At 39.2% G+C, this 5,632-nt stretch overlaps 1 pseudogene; it reads left to right on the top strand.

The window, feature by feature from the left end:
• Positions 1 to 450: 450 nt before the first annotated feature.
• LOC101043059 (stress-70 protein, mitochondrial pseudogene) lies at positions 451 to 2,743 on the top strand (annotated as a pseudogene).
• Positions 2,744 to 5,632: the final 2,889 nt, after the last annotated feature.

Here is a 5,632-nt window from a genome sequence, read left to right on the forward strand (position 1 = left end):
CCTGACTTTTTACCTCCTGCTTTAAATTTCTGTACATTCTCTTCAGTCCTCCTTGAAATTCTCTAGTGATGATTCAGTCAAGTCATATCTGAAATTTAGAAAGTATCTATTTACCTACTTTGACTCTACAAGTTTAGAGCTATTTATTGGCCAGGCGTGGTGGCTCAGGCCTATAATCCCAACACTTTGGGAGGCTGAGGTGGGGAGATCACAAGGTCAAGAGATTGAGACCATCCTGGTCAACATAGTGAAACCCCATCTCTACTAAAAAAAAGTACAAAAATTATCTGGGCATGGTGGCATACGCCTGTAGTCCCAGCTACTTGGGAGACTGATACAGGAGAATTGTTGAACCCAGGAGGCAGACATTGCGGTGAGCCAAGATCACGCCATTGCACTCCAGACTGGGTATTAAGAGCGAAATTCCGGCAGCTCCCCAACGCCTGAGCGCCTCTTTGCTGTCTCTTACTTCTCCATCTAGCCGCCATGATAAGCGCCAGCCGAACTGTGGCAGCCCGTCTAGTGGGCGCCGCAGCCACCCGGGGCCCCGCGGCCGCCCGCCACCAGGATAGCTGGAATGGCCTTAGTCAGGAGGCTTTGAGAATTGTTTCAAGGCGGGATTATGCATCAGAAGCAATCAAGGGAGCAGTTGTTGGTATTGATTTGGGTACTACCAACTCCTGTGTGGCAGTTATGGAAGGGAAACAAGCAAAGGTGCTGGAGAATGCTGAAGGTGCCAGAACCACCCCTTCAGTTGTGGCCTTTACATCAGATGGTGAGTGACTAGTTGGTATGCCAGCCAAGCGACAGGCTGTCACGAACCCAAACAATACATTCTATGCTACCAAGCGTCTCATCGGCCGGCAATATGATGATCCTCAAGTACAGAAAAGCATTAAAAATGTTCCCTTTAAAATTGTCAGTGCCTCCAATGGTGATGCCTGGGTTGAGGCTCATGGGAAACTGTATTCTCCAAGTCAGATCAGAGCATTTGTGTTGATGAAGATGAAAGAGACTGCAGAAAATTACTTGGGGCACACAGCAAAAAATGCTGTGATCACAGTCCCGACTTACTTCAGTGACTCGCAAAGAGAGGCCACTAAAGATGCTGGCCAGATATCTGGACTGAATGTGCTTCGGGTGATTAATGAGCCCACAGCTGCTGCTCTTGCCTATGGTCTGGACAAATCAGAAGACAAAGTCATTGCTGTATATGATTTAGGAGGTGGAACTTTTGACATTTCTGTCCTGGAAATTCAGAAAGGAGTATTCGAGGTGAAATCTACAAATGGAGACACTTTCTTAGGTGGAGAAGACTTTGACCAGGCCTTGCTACGGCACATTGTGAAGGAGTTCAAGAGAGAGACGGGGGTTGATTTGACGAAAGACAACATGGCACTTCAGAGGGTACGGGAAGCTGCTGAAAAAGCTAAGTGTGAACTTTCATCATCTGTGCAGACTGACATCAATTTGCCCTATCTTACAATGGATTCTTCTGGACCCAAGCATTTGAATATGAAGCTGACTCGTGCTCAATTTTAAGGGATTGTCACTGATCTAATCAGGAGGACCATCGCTCCATGCCAAAAAGCTATGCAAGATGCAGAAGTCAGCAAGAGTGACATAGGAGAAGTGATCCTTGTGTGTGGCATGACTAGGATGCCCAAGGTTCAGCAGACTGTGCAGGATCTTTTTGGCAGAGCCCCAAGCAAAACTGTCAATCCTGATGAGGCTGTGGCCATTGGAGCTGCCATTCAGGGAGGTGTGTTGGCTGGTGATGTCACAGATGTGCTGCTCCTAGATGTCACTCCCCTGTCTCTGGGTATTGAAACTCTGGGAGGTGTCTTTACCAAACTTATTAATAGGAATACCACTATTCCAACCAAGAAGAGCCAGGTATTCTCTACTGCCGCTAACGGTCAGACGCAAGTGGAAATCAAAGTGTGTCAGGGTGAGAGAGAAATGGCTGGAGACAACAAACTCCTTGGACAGTTTACTTTGATTGGAATCCCACCAGCTCCTCGTGGAGTTCCTCAGATTGAAGTTACATTTGACATTGATGCCAATGGGATCGTACATGTGTCTGCTAAAGATAAGGGCACAGGACGTGAGCAGCAGATTGTAATCCAGTCTTCTGGTGGGTTAAGCAAAGATGATATTGAAAATACGGTTAAAAATGCAGAGAAATATGCTGAGGAAGACCGGCGAAAGAAGGAGCGAGTTGAAGCAATTAATATGGCTGAAGGAATCATTCATGATACAGAAACCAAGATGGAAGAATTCAAGGACCAATTGCCTGCTGATGAGTGCAATAAGCTAAAAGAAGAGATTTCCAAAATGAGGGAGCTCCTGGCTAGAAAAGACAGTGAAACAGGAGAAAACATTAGATAGGCAGCATCCTCTCTTCAGCAGGCATCATTGAAGCTCTTCGAAATGGCATACAAAAAGATGGCATCTGAGCGAGAAGGCTCTGGAAGTTCTGGCACTGGGGAACAAAAGGAAGATCAAAAGGAGGAGAAACAGTAATAGCAGAAATTTTGAACCAAAAGGACAATAACACATGACGCTTAGGAATGAAGAGGCTTCCTGAGCAGAAATGGGCAAACTTCAGTCTTTTTACTGTGTTTTTGCAGTATTCTATATATAATTTCCTTAATCTGTAAATTTAGTGACCATTAGCTAGTGACCAATTTAATAGGCCGTGATTCTAACAGTATAAAGTTCACAATGTTCTAAAAAAAAAAAAAAAAAAAAAAGCGAAATTCCGTCTCAAAAAAAAAAAAAAAAAAGGTATTTATTTACCTTACTGCATTTTGACTATGTTCTTTCCTTATTTTCTGAAACTACCCACTTTCGTAGGACACAAATTTACCTCCCTACTGTGTTAATGCGGCGTCACCAACTTACTAGTCCCAAGATGAATATTTTTAAAATTAAAGTGGGTAATTCTATATTCCTTACCTCCTTGGGAGATGTCTATCATGTGGGACATATTAAATAGACAATGTTTGTTTTAGGCAGCCATTCTTTCAACTTAGATTTCATAATCTTCCTTCATTTTTGACACCCATAATAGCCACCCCTTTCCTCCTCCCTAAACTATGGTAAATCTATATTTTAGCTTTTAGCCAACTGTATTGGTTGAACTCTTTCACTGTTACTCACAAATAAATGAAGAACACAGACATTTTTGATTAAAGCAAAAACTACAGGAAAGTATGACATTTCAAGAAATGTGTATTATCATAGGGAAGATACTTGGGGAGCTTAATAAATACAACATCCATCCTCTTCTAATGACTCAAGTCTGTACCTTAAAAGCACAGATCTCATTTACACCAATCTTCTCTATAGTGTAATAAACTGGGCTTGGTCATCACAAAAGATCTGGGTTGATTCCCAGGTTATCCACTTAAATGGATAACCTTAAGCATGCCCTAATTTTTATGTAGATATTTCTCTTCTTCATAATTTCAATTAATAGTTAAATGAGATAATAAGTATCATATGTTCAAGATTGTATTTATAATAAATGATTAATAAATAGTAGCCAATATAAATATATTAATAAAGGAATAATGAAGTGATGGTGATGATAATGATAATTATAATGTAATTCTTCTTTTAATCACTTCCTGTTCTCCTCCATTCCTATTTGGCTATAATCAGATAAGATGTTGCCTTGAATATCTGCATATTAACTTTACTGTAGTTTCTGTTACTCTGTTTCATCTAAATTACTCATATCCTATTTTTTCTTTTCTGTTTTACTATGTTATTCATATTTATAGAGGCTCCACCAAACCTTTGGAAGAATGAGACAGTAATACAAAGGATATGTATATGTGCATATATGTGTATGTGTATGTATATATGTATATATAATATATATATATTTATATACAATTATATGTAAATAAAATAGCATCAACTTGTAGGGCCACTATGCTTTTATGCACTGGCATACAGATGTTTTACTAATATATTAAATATGTATTTAATTTGTCATCTAACATGGTGTAATTACTAGATTTTTTATTGTCCTTGAAAGCACAAGTTACTGAAAACTTACCACTATTTTTCTGTCTTCTAATTGGTCCATATACATATCCTTTAGATGTAAATTATTATAAAAATAGCTATTTTATAGATTTTTAAAAACTTATGATTAGAATATGTTAGAACATATACTCCAGTGTTTACTCAGTACAAGAGTTTTTCTTTTTAGAAAATTACCATTGTTACAATATCCAGGTTTTCTTCAACAAAAATTACAGTTTACTTCCTCAAGAAGCAGTCTCCACCTTTATTGATTGTTCTGATTACTGACAAATACGTCCTCTTATTAGGTATCAAATCTGCTTCCCTTGGATCAACCAATGTGGGTATTAGTTCTGCTCTCTAGAGCTCCTCAGTACAAGTCTAATCCATCTTCCACATGACAGCCTTCACATATTTGAAGACAGCTTGCACTGCTCCACTAAGTCCTTAATCTATATAGTCCTGTGGTTCAACTATATTTTTGTCAACTCCAATTATTCTTTCTCAACTTCCTATGAGTTTACTTTTTCTCTTGCTTTGGCTTTAGTTTGTCAATGCTTAGTTTCAAGACATTGTTTTCTTAAAATTATCAGTCTTCAAATGAATTAGTATAATATCAAATAGAAATTATAAATGTAGTTGAGAAGTAATTTTTTAAATGCACTTCCTGGTGTTTGAGTTATCAGTTGTTGTATCACAAACTTTATGGTATAAACCAATGATCATTTTAGTAAGTTTATGAATTCTGTGAGTGAGAAATTCAGACAGATGCATATAGTAGAAATGGCTTATTCTCTGCTTCATGATTCCTGAAGCTTCCTTCATCTGGAAATATTGAAACAGCTGAGATAACTCAAATGGTTAGATCCTGAAATGATTTGGAAGTGTCTTCACTAACACGCCTGGGCCTAGGTTGAGATTCCTTAAATATTGACCTCAGCTGATCCTGTAGACTGGAGCACCTATGTGTGATCTGTCCACATGGTGTGGGTTTCTTGGAGCCTGAGAAACTGAGTTCTGAAAAGGAGTGTGAAGAGAGAGCACTAAAAGAACAAGGTGCAAGCTGAACAGCTACTTCTGTCCTAGCCTCAGAAGACACCTAGAGTCACGTTAACTGCATTCTATTAATTATAAGGTTGTTTTTAAGTTATCTCAGCTACAAGTGAAGGCTAATTGGGCTTCTTCTCAATAGAGGAGTGGCAAGACTACCTGGCAGAGGAGCATGTGGGATGGGGCATATTATTGGAGTAATCTTTGGAAAACACATCTGTCCCAGTCTGTCCTCTGCATACAACTCACAACCTTCCACGTGCAAAATAAAGCCACTCACTGCAGAAGGCCTAAAAAGTCTAATCTCGTATACCAGTAGATTAAAGTCCAGGATTTCATCATCTAAATCAGAGACAGATAGAGATGAATCTCGTTTTGTTCAGATTTTCTCATGTGTTTTATCTCCATCCACATGCTTGTAAACTAGAAACAAGTTATCTTTCTCCAGCAAGCAAAATGTGCGATACAAATAAAGTCTGGAATCATTTTTACATAGATATTCCCACTGGAAGAGGGGAAATGGAAGGTCCACAACTCACTG

The sequence above is a fragment of the Saimiri boliviensis genome, chromosome 2 (genome assembly GCF_048565385.1).
Source record: "Saimiri boliviensis isolate mSaiBol1 chromosome 2, mSaiBol1.pri, whole genome shotgun sequence".
Classification (NCBI taxonomy): domain Eukaryota; kingdom Metazoa; phylum Chordata; class Mammalia; order Primates; family Cebidae; genus Saimiri; species Saimiri boliviensis.